Consider the following 17,575-nt stretch of genomic DNA (forward strand, 5'->3'; position numbering starts at 1 on the left):
TGCAGAGCATAGGCTCTAGACACATGGGCTTCAGTGGTTTTGGCCCGTGGGCTCAGTAGTTGTGGCTCACAGGCTCTAGAGCACAGGCTCAGTAGTTGTGGTGCATGGGTTATTTGCTCCGCAGCATGTGGGATCTTCCTGGACCAGGGCTCAAACCCGCGTCCCCTGCATTGGCAGACAGATTCTTAACCACTGCACCACCAGGAAAGTCATTCTGGTTGTCTTAAAGTTTATCTTTCCTACACTATTAGTCTCAAGGCAAGTACCAATTGTATTTCAGCCTAATCATTAAAACCTATTTGTTCAAAAAGACTGTAGAATTGGTATAATGTTTATTATCTATCATCTATCCAGCTTATTTTAAGAATAGTCAGAAGGAGACTTTATCTGGAGCTTAACAGCAATAACACAAAAGCCAACAAGAGGCAAGTCACCTAAAACTAAAATCCACTGTGCAGTGAATTATAATAGAAGTATATAAAGGAGACCATGGAAACCTTGGGTATCTGAATCAGTGAGCGTGAAAAAATAAGGCAACTCAGAGCAGATAATATTAAGGTACTATATTTAAATTCAAATGGCAGGAAAGCAATATTTTAGCATGACTTTGGGCCTGAGTTGCTGCTTCATTCATAAAACTCTGTTAGATCTTTTGTCAAAAATGTTTAACTAGTTTTCAGAGTCTGTCCTGCACACCATCAAAACTTCTAGACAGTTTTCTTTATGATGGGTCTCTGGCTACTATTCACACACATTTCTTTTACCAAGTTGAAGTCTACCATTTCTGAAACTCATTTCTTTCCCCATATGTCAAAGGTATTGACAATTTCTTTCACATCTCCAGAGAAACTTTCCAGTGTTACTTATTTAAAATTTGTTTCAGCTTTGAGATATTATTGACATATAACATATGTAAGTTTTAAGGCTTATAATGTGGTGATGTTACATGTATGTCTTCCAAAGTGATCACCACAGTAAAGTTCATTAACACCGCCATCTCCTCACATAATTACCATTTTTCTCTTTTGGTGGGAATGTTTAAGATCAACTTTCAAGTACATAATACAGTATTGTTAATTATAGTCACCATGCTGAACATTAGATCTGCAGAATTTATTCATCTTATAGCTGGACATTGGTACCCTTTGACCAACAGCTCCTGATTTCCCCCACACCCTGGTCCTTAGCAATGACTGTTATACTCTGTATTTCTGTGAGTTCAGCTTTCTTTGATTCCACATATGAGTGAGAACATACAGAGTTTGCCTTTCTCCCTCTGACTTATTTCACTTAGCATAACATCCTCAAGATCTATTTATGTTGCTGTAAATGCCAGTTCCAGTGTAATTTAACACTCTCCAGGTTTACATGCATGCCATGATAGAAATAATGCTTCATAAATAATCTGTTTTATAAGTTTTCATTCTTTTATTTTAACATGAGATTGTGTGTTATACCTCTAAAGTCTAGACTGTTATTCTGTGTTAAGACAGGATTCTTCCCTCTTTGGACACAGTGATTAATGAAGCAATTTTTATAATATTCCAAAATGGCAGTCAGATCCCAAACTCTTAGAATATGAAAAGATGAGAATTGTGTTGAATTTCAAGTGAGGAAAACTTGGATATAACATCATTATGCATTTACTAAATAGTACAACCTTGGCTTCTTTGACGTGTCTTCTTTCAGATTAATTTGTTTTTATCAGAACAACTTTTGCATGGAAATCAAATTCTTTTTGTATATTTCTAAGTTCTTCAATTTTCTTTTATTAAATAATAATAATACATCAAAAGCCATCCACAAGTGTAGAATGAAGATAAAAAGTGAAAAATAAATTTGAAACATACTTAGAAAGCAAAGACTAATGAAAAATGAACAATCATCAAGCTTACTTGATTCACAAGTTATTTCTCATTGAAGTAAATCTTGAAGTTTGGAATGGTCTTACATGTAATGATTTTTTTTTATGGTTGTATTTTCCTAATCAATTAGGATTACCAGATAAATACAGGAATTATTTTGAATTTCAGATAAAAAACTAATATTGTATGGAATATGCATAAACTAAAATCTTTTTCTTTATCTCAAACTCAAATTTTACTGGGGGTCCTATATTTTTATTAATCTCTCAACCCTTGTTATTATGATAAACTGAAAGTTACTGAGATAAACAATGTTGATATGATAAATGTCCTTTAACAACTTCATCAGCTTTATAGCTCAATTTATCATAAATCAGAATACTAATGAATTTTAGAGCTGTGTAATTCAATTATCTGTCGAGAATATTAGTTTCTTGTAAAATAGTATTGTCCAGATAACTATTGCATCTAAATTCATTTGTCATAGTTTATGCCTGGGAATTTAATTTACCTATGCCTCTACTTTATTTGAAAAATATTTAGAGGTTTTTATAGAAATATAAAAATAGAGTAAGATTACAGCAATCAAATGAGAAAATTGAAGTGGCAAAAGAAAAGCCTCTCATTAAACACTCATTTCTTTCATGGTACTTCTGATGTGTCAGAACCACTATGTTTGTATTAATCCTGGTTTACCACTTGTAGTTGTGTTAACTGCTCCTCATCCAGCATAATTTCATTTTACTTCTCATTCCAATCACTCTCTTCTTGACACATCCTAATTTATCAATGCTTCTGTTCTCATCTGGCCAGCTCATAAATTTGTGAAGTTACCACATTCCATGTTCTGAAAATCGCACTTGTATAAATTCTGCTTAAGACAGTGTCTCAGCTTTTTGAATAGATTGTACAACCGAATTGTTTCATATTGTTTTTAGATTTTGCTAAAAGCCCTAACTCCTCCCTCTACATAATTTCTTTTAAGTCTTTGTTTTCTTCTCATTTTGGTGGTTGGTTTGGGTTTTTTAAAAAACCTAGAAATTGACAATTATCTTTTTGAGAATAGCTAATATTCTACCAAAGTCATTTTGTCAGCAGTCAAATTTGTTTCCTTTATCTCTTATCTTAATTTTCTCAAGTCACTACTGAAGGAAAAAAATGAAATGCTGTAAAAGATTACTGTGGTAGGCAGAATAGTATAGGGACTCCCAAAATATCCACATCCTAATCCCTAGAATTTGTGAATATGTTACCGTATATGGCAAAAGGGACTTTGTAGGTAAGATTAAGTTCAGGACCTTGAGATGCAGAGATTATCCTGGATGATCAAATAGGGCCCAGCCTAACTATATGGATTCTTAAAATTGAAACCTTCCTGGCTAGATTCTGAAGATGTGAGTATTGAAAAATGGTCAGGGAGATGCACTGTTGATCACTTTGTAGATGGAGCAATGAGGCTACAAGCCAAGGAATGTGGACAACCTCTAGATGCTGGAAAAGACAGGGAAAGAGATTATCCTCTAGAGCCTTCAGAAAAGACATCTTGATTTTTAGCCCACATCATACTGCTAACCTATAAAACTGTAAGATAATAAATTTATATTAAGTCAATAACTTTTGGGCAATTTGGAAACGAATTCCACAACTATAAGACACTAATGATTACCTTTCCTGATTTTATAATCACCAGTTATTCAGATCACTTGGTAATAATTGCTTAATGATATATTTATCTGCTTTATATCAGCTCTAAAGTAAAACAACTAGTTTTGAAGAAAGGTTTTACTTTACTTAATTAAAATAAAAGTTAATGGTTATTATTATTATTATTTTTTTTGTGGTATGCGGACCTTTCACTGTCGTGGCCTCTCCCGTTGCAGAGCACAGGCTCCGGACGCGCAGGCTCAGCGGCCATGTCTCACGGGCCCAGCCGCTTCGCGGCACATGGGATTCTCCCCGACCGGGGCACGAACCCGTGTCCCCTGCATCGGCAGGCGGACTCTCAACCACTGCGCCACCAGGGAAGCCCAAGTTAATGGCTATTAAAGGTAATAAATGAGTTGATATTTTTCCAGTAGTTATTGGATATTGGAAGAGACATTGTGCTTGAAATCAAAATAGCATGAACAATTGGTAACAGAATAAAGTAGCTTTGAAAGATTTAAACATGAAAATCAGTTAGGTTATAAAGAACACAACATTATGAAATGGAAGCCTATTGTCTAAAAGTTTCTTTTACTTAAACCTTTTTTCTAGTACTGATTACAAAGGACCAAAGGTGAAAAGAGTATAAATTAGGTCTTTATTAGCATGATTACAGAGTCATTAGTATTCTGGGAATATTATGCCATTTCCATTTATGTTTCTAAGAGATGATCTCTTAGAAATATAAACTATTGTATAGATTGACAATCTTTGTCACACTGAGAATATCTTCCTCACTTCTTAGATTTGGAAAGAGTACACAAATTAAAGATCTTTAGACTTAAATGAGACAGGACATATATGATATTTATAAATGGACATGCTATACCTATATATTGCAGTGAGGTTATAATAAGTTATAAGAATATTTATGGAAAATATCTTGGAATGCTTGTATATTCTGTAACAAGTTTAGCTTGCTGTGTCATTCATAAACTTAAACATAAAAGTAACTCTGTAGTGTGCTTTTTGTGAATTCTTGGATAAGGTCAGTTAAGGAAAGTTCAGATGTTCCCACTCTCAAATACTCTAATGGACACAATTGTTGAGATAAGTGAGAATATAGAAATACTGGAATAAATAAATATTTACTTGATAAGGATTATAATTTAGCTCATTTCTGAGTTTGTCATCCCATGCGGTGTCACTGGGAATTCTTTCAGTGAATTTTCTTGTAATTTCTGCTTTCCATGTAAAATGTTCTGCATAAGGTCCGATAATCCAGAATAATCTTCCTATCACATGATTCTTAATCACATCTACAAAGTCTCTTTTTACCGTTTAAGGTGACATTCATAGGTTCTGGGATTAGGGCATGATGAGCCTCTTTGGGGATAATTGTTCTGCCTACTACTTAAGGTAAACACTCTTCTTTAATCTCAACTAAATCATTGTCTGTAAAAGTTAGCCATTGAAAAAAATATATATTTACTTTATTATAGCTATTTAAAAGTGTGCGAGTCACAGACAACTGAAAAGAATGCTCTGTGCATGTCAGCGCAATACATTTCAAAGACTGGAAAATAACGCTGAGATTAGAGTTTGCGAAAGATATAATTGATGAGTGAGATTCTTGAATTGATTCTAGCTACCTAACACTCACAAGACATCAATTTCCTGGGAAGGCACCACGGAGCACTCTCGGGAAGGGTAGCTTGTGTCACTTAATCAGTGTTCACACATCCCTCATGTCTGACTATCAGGAAAGCATTATACTCAGTGTTAGAGATGGGGAAAATAAACATTTAGTGATTTTCTTATTTTTCTTGGCGAGGGGGGCAGTTGTAATTTTGTCAATTGTTAGATTCTTTGGCAGTTTGGAACTTGTTTTTCTCTGTTTATCCAAAAATTCTGTGCTTTCTCACTCAGCCTAATACAGGACTTTCTTGACCTGAACTTCAAAAGAGTATCATTCTAATTATAAACACCTATCAATACAGGTCTCAAATGCTACAAATCCTGAAGCATATTTTCATGATACATAGATACATTTATTAATGACAAATAATTCTAGCCTGGTGTAATTATCATAATTGGCAATAGGTTAGCATATCTAAAAAGTGTTAGCATTTATTAACATTTTCTATGAGCAATAGATGTATTTACACATTCGTATGTACAAAGGCGGAGTATGTGATAAGAATATAAATATTATCTTCATTTTAATTTAATTATATTCAGTACTACAATGCCAGTGCATTATTGGATAAAATGAAAGTACAAGTTAATATTTTTAAAAACAAGCAGTAAAACGACCAAAGAAAAGGAAATGTTCCAGGCAGAAGTTTCTTTTCTCTGTAGAGAAAATATAGACTGACTTTGCTACTCTTTAGAAAAATACTCACTAAAGTAACTACAAAGATTTGCTGTTAATATTTCTCCTAAAAAAGAAACTTCAATTTATTCAAAGTATTTTTTAATAATTTCTTTGCTGTCAAATATCAGCCCTTTGATAGTACTGAGAACATAGTAAAAATAATAGAAAAACAATGTGTTGAGGTTATCTTCCTTGCCCTGGTACCTTCAAGTAAAGAAAGTTAACTGCTGAGCACAGCAGTGCTCAAAGAATTCATGCAGCGAGCAGCTGCCTACTTTGGGAAAACATGTGTTTAAAAATACCTTCTGCTCCAGGTACTTTTGCTTTTATAGTACAATAAGTTTCAGCTGCACTCAAGGACAAGACTCAGGAAATCAAGATGTTTCAATAGAAACTGCTCTAAATAGTTTAATGGATGAAATTAGTCTTTGTGTCTACACACAACTAGTAGATCAATAACTTTGTTATATATTTGACTTTCTCAAATAATAATTTAGACTAATCTCCATGTCCATAATTAATGTTCTATTTAATTAAACAATCATACTGATAAGTTTAGAGAGATATATCAAAAAGTTAATTTCCCTGAGTCTTTAAATTTAATTAAAATCAAATTAAGGTCCCAAGTTTGAAAGTTATCATTTTAAAGGTATACTATTAAGGCTGACTCTTCTAAGTAGACTATTTTTGCAATCAGTTTTGTTCTTTGATGACAACAATTTTTGATGGTATCCTCAATACTGGAGTAAGTAGTCACAAATAAAAACTAAAATTTTAAAAGATTGACACAAAAACAATTTTAAGCACATATATGGTTATTCTTAGCTTTTTTAATCTTTGAGAAAATAATGCTATATTTTTAATTTCAAGTAAAGATTTATATCATGTATCAAAATTGTTTCTATTTAATTTTATGACATAAAATTATAGTGTACTTACACTATCATGAGCAGGGATTTTTATTTGCTTGAAAAGAAATTTAATCAATATTTTGCTCACAAGATATCAAATAGTTTAATGTTTTCAAGCATTCATATAATTGATCCATATGTTCACATTCAATTCATCTATCATTTAGGATTTGGAGTTTTTGTTTGGTCCTTCTTTTAAAGGACAAGATTCTGCAGAGTAAATATAAAACATACAAGGCATAAATAGAGACACAGATATAGAGAACAAATGTATGGACACCAAGGGGGAAAAGCGGGGGTGGGTAGTGGTGGGATGAATTGGGAGATTGGGATTGACATATATACACTAATATGTGTAAAAATAGGTAACTAATTAAAAAAAAGACATAATTTTAACAATTCTAATTTAAACTATAATGTCTCAATTCAGCTAATTTAATAACGGTGAGATCAATGGTAGTTCATTCAGTAGAAACAAACAATATGAATAATTGAGAAAATTTCACTTTTTGTTCCTAATTTTTGGCATTGTGTAGTCAGATCCTGAGATTTACATCAATATTTATGCCTTTGAATTTTGGAAACATAATTGAAAAATGCAAAGCAGTCTAATTATAACCCCCTTGATTCTTTCCTTCATTTTCATCAGTCATATCTCAATTGAATTTCAAGAGATTGAGAGATTCCACTGGGAATACATATATTAGCATGTCAGTTCTGTCCAGTTGACCTAATAAGCAGGGGGCCTAACAAGTTATGAATCAGTTTCACCAAGCTTATTACACATCAATTTAACAAATTTCAATTATATGAATAACTCAATTTAGTGACCATTTGAGCACCAACTGTTCCACGCTGTTAAATATATTTAATCCAAATCGCCCTTTAAATTAATCTACTTGGACTCCAGTAGCTCATTCATTGATTCCACAATACATATGCTGAATGCTTACTACATAAACAGACCCATGGTAAGAAAGACATAGAGTTGTACACATCAAGGTCATAATAAACTTGAAAAAGTTTGATTTATGGGTTTTGAGACACAAACATATCACTAATATCCAAGGTGCTGATGATTGTGAATAATTCAACTGACTGTTATAGCTCAAAGAGGTAGAGTATACTGTAATCAAAGTCAACCAGTAAGGTATCATAGAAGAAGTGGTGAGACAAACTGACTTTGAAATATAGGGAAGGGTTTTACAGACTACAATGAAGAATTATTAGAGGAATATAAATATCAGAACAAAGGTACTGTGAATGAAAATCACAATGCTTTTCCAGTGAATGAAAAGTTATTTCAGTTGCAGGGAAAGTGAGATTTATGCATTTATGTATTAGTGAACTTATTGCTATATAAAACTGAGAAACAGACTGGGACAATTTTGAAGGCTTGGGGAAAAAAAACTTGACAATTTTAAACTAGTCATTGCATGGAAAAAAGAAAAAATTTTTGATTGGAAAACCAATTATGATAAGTGCAGATATGAGGAGAGGAACATTTTTAGATTTTATAATATTGATATGAAAATGTATAAAAATGAATAGTGAGGTTGGGAGGAAAAAGAAGAACGTTCAAATCAATGCCATATAGGATATGCAGTGCATAAAAGCTACAAGAGGCACTGGGTAGAAAGGAAGAGGCCAACCCCACTGTTCTCTCGAAAGAATTGTTGAACTCATGTTCCTTTGGGAAAGTTAGATTTTAATTTTTGTGAGTATGTAAAGATGAATATCATAGAAAACTATAAATATATACATACATCAATCACCATAAAGCAAAGAAAAGTGTAGAATGGGATGTTGGAGACTTGTAAAAAAGAAAAAAGAAAGTGAGTGGAATAAAAATAATGGTAGAAAAATAGAATGCTTTGGATGACACTTTGTGCTTATACTTGAGGTAATAATGATCATTAAGTATAGGTTGAAAGAAGGAATATAATCTGTAGGGAGTTAGACAAATATGACAGAATTAGGATTAGTCTGGCATTTTGTTTTTGGTGGGACTTTTGATTAATCTCAATTTTTCAACTAGAATCCCTTCTCTCTCTCTCTCTCTTTTTTTTTTTTATTCAATAGTTTCAGTTTTGCAATGATTTTTCCTAGTGTGGCTATAGATAAAACTTTGTATGCCCTCTGACCTGGTATTTGCCAGCCCACACACATTTCAGCACCCACAACTATGCAAGCTGAAATGAAAATGTTAAATGTGTGTTTGGGCTCCTATAAATGGATTAGAAAAGTAAGTAGAAGGGCTAAATATTCTGGGTCAAGCCCCTAACCCAGAGTTAACTGTGTCTTTTTTTAGGAATATGCCATTCTTATTTCCTGTTGTTTCATCTGTGTTATATCACACTCAAAAGACTAGCTATTTTGGAGTGATAAACACTCCTCACATCTAAGTAGCTTATAACAAAGGTTTACTCTTTCTCCCCCATGTGCCCATCGTCTGGGACACAGATGGACAAGGAAGCTGCAATTTTGGACCTTGGAGGTCATTGTGGCAAAGGGAAGGTGGCTCGGAAGAGCTCATAAGGAAATAAAGTACTCCTCAAAAAGACACACCTCAATTCACTCATATTGGTTAAAACTATTCCTCTGGCAACAACTCAGTTACAAGAGACTCAGAAAGTGCAACCCTGTGTTCCCAGAGGACATTTAGAAATGTTCGACAAATTACACTAATTATTATCAAATATATCAAAGAACACTAACTGTGAAGTCAGATACACCTGTGTTCAAAACCACCTGAATATTTAAATTTAAAGCTTCAGTTTCAATATTGGCAAAATGAGTATAATAATATCACCCTTCAGTGTTGTTACTATAAATATACTTGATGTATTAAAATGACAATAATATATCAAGTTTAAATAAACAACAGTTGTTAAAATCCTTCTGTAAATGTTTAAAATTTTAACAATATAGTATATCTTTTCCACTTCTGCAGTACCCTATCCTAAGTAATCAATACTATGACACTTTTCTATTTGGCAACATAAATCACCATCACTGAGAATATGTTGAGGAAAACTTGATCTCTTTGAAAAGGATAAGAGGAAACTGTTTAAAATGTAAATAATTACTTCTTTAATCACATTTAATATACATTTTAATTTTGCAATGTTGGGTTTTTTAAAATTTGGGTACAGTTCACGTGTTTGAAAGTGTTATGAGTTGTTTCTTACCAATGATGCTTATCTCATTTTTCTTAATGAAGCAGGAATATTTAGTGCCACTCACCTTGACCTGAAATGCTATAATAAACTAATCTCCCTGAAGAGAACCTAACACAATCTAACACGTGTTCATTTAACTCAGCTCTTTTAAGACAAGTTTAAGCTCGTACATTTATCTGTATATTTTCTACTGAATTACTCTTCATGTTCCTAAAGTTTAATGATTAAAACTGACTTAACTGTATGACTGAATTATAAGGTTAAAAGTTAATCCTTCATTAATAAAATCAGGAGTCATTCAACTTGGTATTAATTTTTGATTATTATTATAATCTTAAATTATTCCTCAAATTAATTGGGTCTTCCCATATTATGATAATAAAGATAGTACGTTTAACATCAGAATCCCTTTAAAATGTAACCTCATAGTCTTATATAAGTGAAACAAATTTCATTTCTTTACAGCAATGGTCTGCTATATCAGAGTGTTATGAACCCACTGATCTGGAAATACAAGCCATTTAAGTAGCACTAAAGGCCAATGAACTAGAACTGTTATTGCTACACTTAATTATTTGTATAATTAAATTATGTTTACAAAAGGATATTGGAAATGACGGTTTCAGCAAAATAGCATGTAGTGTTATTGAAATAATAGACAAATACTCATGTGTGTTGCGATTAATATTCCCTTTAATGTGATAACTTGTTTATTTTCAAAATACAGAATAAAAAATGTTTGAACTAAAAGTTCAGGGAAGAATCCTAAAGATGCTACCAGAAAACTACTAGAGCTAATCAATGAATTTGGTAAAGTAGCAGGATACAAAATTAATGCACAGAAATCTCGGGCATTCCTATACACTAATGATGAATAATGATGAAAAATCTGAAAGTGAAATTAAGAGAACACTCCCATTTACCATTGCAACAAAAAGAATAAAATATCTAGGAATAAACCTACCTAAGGAGAAAACAGACCGGTATGCAGAAAATTATAAGACACTGTTGAAAGAAACTAAAGATGATACAAATAGATGGAGAGATATATCATGTTCTTGGATTGGAAGAATCAACATTGTGAAAATGACTATACTACCTAAAGCAATCTACAGATGCAATGTAATACCTATCAAACTACCACTGGGATTTTTCACAGAACTAGAACAAAAAATTTCACAATTTGTATGGCAACACAAAAGACCCCGAATAGCCAAAGCAATCTTGAGAAAGAAAAATGGAGCTGGAAAAATCAGGCTCCCTGACTTCAGACTATACCACAAAGCTGCAGTAATCAAGACAGTATGGTACTGGCACAAAAACAGAAATATAGATCAATGGAACAGGATAGAAAGCCCAGAGATAAACCCATGCACATATGGTCACCTTATCTTTGATAAAGGAGGCAAGAATATACAGTGGAGAAAAGACAGCCTCTTCAATTAGTGGTGCTGGGAAAACTGGACAGCTAATGTAAAAGAATGAAATTAGAACACTCCCTAACACCATACACAAAAATAAACTCAAAATCGAGTAAAGACCTAAATGTAAGGCCAGACACTATCCAACACTTAGAACAAAACATAGGCAGAACACTCTATGACATAAATCACAGCAAGATCCTTTTTGACCCACCTCCTAGAGAAATGGAAATAAAAACAAAAATAAACAAATGGGACCTAATGAAACTTAAAAGCTTTTGCACAACAAAGGAAACCATAAACATGACGAAAAGACAACCCTCAGAATGGGAGAAAATATTTGCAAATGAAGCAACTGACAAAGGATTAATCTCCAAAATTTACAAGCAGCTCAATATCAGAAAAACAAACAACCCAATCCAAAAATGGGCAGAACACCAAAATAGACATTTCTCCAAAGAAGATATACAGATTGCCAACAAACACATGAAAGAATACTCAACATCATTAATCATTAGAGAAATGCAAATCAAAACTACAATGAGATATCATCTCACACCGGTCAGAATGGCCATCATCAAAAAATCTAGAAACAATAAATGCTGGAGAGGGTGTGGAGAAAAGGGAACCCCTCTTGCACTGTTGGTGCGAATGTAAATTGATACAGCCACTATGGAGAACAGTATGGAGGTTCCTTAAAAAACTACAAATAAAAGTACCATACCACCCAGCAATCCCACTACTGGGCATATACCCTGAGAAAACCATAATTCAAAAAGAGTCGTGTACCAAAATGTTCATTGCAGCTCTACTTACAATATCCAGGACATGGAAGCAACCTAAGTGCCCATCAGCAGATGAATGGATAAAGGAGATGTGGCATATATATACAATGGAATATTACTCAGCCCTAAAAAGAAACGAAAGTGAGTTATTTGTAGTGAGGTGGATGGACCTAGAGTCTGTCATACAGAGTGAAGTAAGTCAGAAAGAGGAAAGCAAATACCGTATGCTAACACATATGTATGGAATCAAAAAAAAAAAAAAGTTCATGAAGAACCTAGGAGAAAGACAGGAACAAAGGCACAGACCTACTAGAGAATGGACTTGAGGATATGGGGAGGGGGAAGGGTTAGTTGGGACAAAGTGAGAGAGTGGCATGGACATATATACACTACCAAATGTGAAATAGATAGCTAGTGGGAAGCAGCCACATAGCACAGGGAGATCAGCTCGGTGCTTTGTGACCACCTAGAGGGGTGGGATAGGGAGGGTGGGAGGGAGGAAGACACAAGAGTGAAGAGATATGGGGACATATGTATATGTATAACTGATTCACTTTGTTATAAAGCAGAAACTAACACACCATTGTAAAGCAATTTTACTCCAATAAAGATCTTAAAAAATAAAAGTTCAGGGGAAGATATAGTTAGGATATGCTTCCTACTTTCAGTAAGTATCAGTATTCTAACCTCATTTGTAGATACTTGTCAAAATTTTAAGAAGGGCATTAAAAATTGTTTCCTCAGAATGAGGTTAGTAAGGTTCTTCCTTGGTGATCTGATTTTTTGCATTCTTATTTTGAAAATTTTTTATAGCTTAATCCATAAAAATACCATCTAACTGCTCTGACCTTTTGCAGTTGCATACTGTATATTTTCTAATGTTTGTTTTCCCAACAATCATCATTTAGAAGGGAATTATTTTGAAAGAGGCCTAAAACAAAATATGAAATAGATTGAATTCATAAGAAAAAGATGTTTTCAGAATGATTTTGTGTTAACCTAATGCTGTTCTTTGTAAGTGGAGTTGCTGATATTTCATTGTCCTTAGAAGCTTATGGAATTTATTATGTCTTCCCTCATGTGTTTAGAATTTCTGCCTTTATTGGTAAAATAGGACTTTCAATACAGAACTTTTCTGTAATCTAGAATCTGTCTTTCAGATATCCAATCTGGATTAGTAATAGGGACTTGGCAGTCTGAGTGTATGGATATAAATCCCAAGTTGACAAATTTTTGTTTAAAATTGGTAAAGTGTGTAAACTCTTTTGGCCTCATTTTTCTCATCTTTAAAGGAGGATGATAATATTACATTTTTATATGGATTAAATACTATTACTGATATATAGTCTTAAAAGTAGTGTTGTTATTCTTCGTGGTATTGTCACAATCATTTACCTCACACTTATATGCTTATGTTTGATTCTCTGTTGTAACCTACAGCCTATGTTTGACTTTGTTCACATTTGGGCTCCTTATGGTCATTTCACAAAAAAACTTCTTTGTCTTCCTTTTTTAAAAAATTGAAGTTTAGTTGATTTACAATATTCTGTTAGTTTAGGTGTACAGCAAAGTTATTCAGTTATATATATATTTCTCATATTCTTTTCTATTATAGGTAGGTCCTTGTTTATCTATTTTACATATAGTAGTGTGTATCTGTTAATCCCACACTCCTATTTTATCCCTACACCTTTTTCCCCTTTGGTAACCATAAGTTTGTTTTCTATGCCTGTGAGTCTGTTTCTGTTTTGTCAATAAATGCAATTGTATTATTTTTTAGATTCCATATATAAGGGATGTCATTATTATGTTATATTTGTCTTTCTCCATATGACTTAACTTCACTTAGTATGATATTCTCTAGGTCCATTCATGTTGCTGCAAATGGCATTATTTCATTCTTTTCTATGGCTGAGTAATATTCCATTGTGTGTGTGTTTGTGCATGTGTGTGTATACACTTTTTTATCCATTCATCTACTGATGGACACTTAAGTCCCTAGCATGTCTCAGCTATTATAAATAGTGCTGCTATGAACATTGGGGTGCATGTATCTTTTTGAATTAGAGTTTGGTGTTTTTCAGATATTTGCCTAAGTGGGATTGCTGGATCATATGGTAGTTCTATTTTTAGTTTTTAAGGAACCTCCATACTCTTTTCCATAGTAGCTGCACCAATTTACATTCCCACCAACAGTGTAGGAGGGTTCCCTTTTCTCCACACCCTGTCCAGCATTTATTATTTGTAGACTTTCTGATAATAGCCCTTCTGACTGGTGTGAGGTGATACCTCATTGTGTGTTTTGTTTTGTTTTTACTGAAGTATAGTTGATTTACAATATTGTGTTAGTTTTAGGTGTACAGCAAAGTGATTGTTATCCATTTTTTTCAGATTCTTTTCCATTATAGGTTATTACAAAATATTGACTATAGTTCCCTGTGCTATACAATTGGTCCTTGTAGTTTATTTTATATATAGTAGTGTGTAACCTCATTGGTATTTTGTGTTTGTGTCTGAATAGTATTCTATTGTGTGGCTGTATTACCTTTTGTTTGTCCATTTGTCAACTGAATTTAGTTTCTTTCCACATTTCCACTCTTATGAATAGTGTTGCTATGAACATCTGTGTACAAGTTCTTATGTGGACATATGTTTTCAATTCTCTGTGGGTATGTACCTAGAAGTTGAATTGCTGTGTCATATGGTAACTCTATATATAACTTTTTGAGGAATCTCATTGGTATTCTGATTTGCATTTCTCTAATGATTAGCGGTGCTGAGCATCTTTTCATATGTCTGTTGGCCATCTATATATCTTCTCTGGGGAATTTCTGCCCATTTTTTGATTGGGTTGTTTTCTTTTTTGATATTGAGTTGTATGAGCTGTTTGTATATTTTGGAAATTAACACCTTGTCAGTCACAACATTTGCATATATTGGATTGGCCAAAAAGTTTGTTCAGGATTTTCCGTAAGATTTCATGGAAAAACCCAAACAAACCTTTTGGCCAACCAAATATTTTCTCCCAGTCCATAGGTTGTCTTTTTGTTCATAGTTTCCTTCGCTGTGCAAAAGCTTTTAAGTTTGATTAGCTCTCATTTGTTTATTTTGCCTTTATTTCTTTTTCCTTGGGAGACTGATCTAAGAAAATACTGCTACAATTTATGTCAGAAAAAGTTTTGCCTTTGCTCTCTTCTAGGAGTTGTATGGTGTCATGTCTTAGAGTTAGGTCTTTAAACCATTTTGAGTTTATTTTTGTATATGGTATAAGGGTGTGTTTGAATTTCTTTGATTTACATGAGGCTGTCCAGCTTTCCTAACACCACTTGATGAAGAGACTGTTTTTTCTCCATTGTATATTCTTGCCTCCTTTGTCAAAATTAATTGACCGTAGGTGTGTGGTTTTGTTTCTGGGCTCTCTATTCTGTTTCATTGATTTATATGACTGTGTTTGTGCCAATACCATGCTGTTTTGATTATTGTAGCTTTGTAGTATTGTATGAAGTCTGGGAGGGTTATGCCTCTAGCTTTGTTCTTTTTTTCAGGATTGCTCATCATTTGGGGGTCTTTTGTGGTTCTATATGTGTTAAGATTATTTGTTCTAGTTCTGTGAAAAATGTCATGGGTAATTTCATAGGGAACACATTAAATCTGTAGAGGACTTTGGGTGATATGGCCATTTTAACAATATTAATTCTTCCAATCCAAGAGCATGGGATATCTTTCCATTTCTTTGAATCATCTTTAGTTTCCTTTATCAGTGTTTTACAGTTCTCAGTGTATAGTTCTTTCACTTCCTTGGTTAGGTTTATTCCTAGGTTTTTTGGTTTTCTTTTTGATGTGATTTTAAACAGGATTTCTTTTTTTACTCTCTCTGATATTTCATTGCTAGTATAAAGAAATGCAACAGATTCCAGCACATTAATGCTGTATCCCTCCAGTCTGCTGAACCCATTTACCAGTTCCAGTAGCTTTTGTGTGGGGTCTTTGGGGTCCTCTATATAGAGTATCATTTCATCTGCACATAAGGACAATATTACCTCTTCCCTTCCAATCTGGATATCCTTTATTTCCTTCTCCTGTCCAATTGCTGTGCCTAGGACTTTCAATATTATTTTGAATAGAAGTGGTGGGAGTGGGCATCCCCATCCCATTCTAGAACCCAGTGGAAAGGCTCTCAGCCCTTTACCACTGCATATCATAAAGGCTGAGGACCTGTCACAAGTGGCCCCCATCATGTTGAGATATGTTCCCTCTACACCTACTTTGGTGAGTTTTTATCTTGAATGGATGCTGAACCCTATTAAATGCCTTTTCTGCATCTATTGAGATGATCATGTGGTTGTTATCTAAAAATTTTCTTAAACAGTAATTTCTATTTCTATAAGTCTTTAAAGCCCAATGCTGGATAATAATCTTTAATATTATTTTTAAGATGAATTAACCTACTGTGGTAAACCACATAAGTAAACCACATTTGCAGGCTCTCAAAAATGACCAAAGAAATTTTAAAAATTCCATCCTGGTTTTCCTAAAAAACTTTCTGCCAATAGCTTATTTGTCCTCCTTATCCAATCTGCTTTGTTGACATATCATCAATTATCAATTTTTTGAGAGTTTGATGTTTTTCCCTTCCCTTTTCAAATTTGTCAAGCATTCTTCAGAGCTCATCCAATCTCATAGTTTTAAACCATGTATATCAATGATTCCTGCATAGATATTTTGAACTCTATCTTTTTAGCTCCAAGTTCTAATTGCTAAATGCTACATCTCTGCCTGAATATATTAAAGAGGCTTTCAAATAAAATGTAAATAGTATCAGTTGCACACACAATTTGTTCTGTCTTATATGTCATGTTCAATTTAATTGTGTTATGTGTCATATAGTGATACAAGTTTGAGGTCATCTTGATATCTTCCATCTCTCTGAGACAACACAAACAATCTGTAAGTCCATCCCACCTCTCAATACCTGCTGCCTTACCAAAGTCCAGGAACTCATTTTATCTTGCCTAAATAATTGTGATTACTTCCTATTTCTGTCTCCTCCCTTGAATATTGCCTGAATTAATTTATAAAACCCTATCATAAGTTTTAGATGCTTCATGATGCCTTCCACTATTTCATTCTGTATTCTGTACATTAAACACAAGTCTATTGATTACACTTCATACTTATCTGCTCATTTTGGTACCTTGAGGACACAGGACATGTCTTGGGGTCATTTCTGGTTCTATAAAATCTAACACAGTACTTGTCTTATAAGAGTTGAAGACATGTCATGCAGCCATTTCTGGCTATATAAATATATATTTATATTTTTATAACAGTTTCTTTTTAGTTCAGCCTACTACCAAATACAATGACTTTTATCCAGAATGTACTTCAAG

At 33.4% G+C, this 17,575-nt stretch overlaps 1 long non-coding RNA gene across 1 annotated transcript in view; it reads left to right on the top strand.

Annotated features, from left to right (window-relative positions):
- The first annotated feature begins 3,755 nt into the window (after positions 1-3,755).
- Positions 3,756-17,575, top strand: part of LOC109547496 (uncharacterized) — a 132,368-nt gene continuing 118,548 nt past the window's right edge. Inside the window, exon 1 of the long non-coding RNA XR_002173260.2 lies at positions 3,756-3,913. This is a non-coding gene — a long non-coding RNA (uncharacterized lncRNA). The remainder of the gene's footprint in view (positions 3,914-17,575) is intronic.

The sequence above is a fragment of the Tursiops truncatus genome, chromosome 1, assembly GCF_011762595.2.
Source record: "Tursiops truncatus isolate mTurTru1 chromosome 1, mTurTru1.mat.Y, whole genome shotgun sequence".
NCBI lineage: Eukaryota > Metazoa > Chordata > Mammalia > Artiodactyla > Delphinidae > Tursiops > Tursiops truncatus.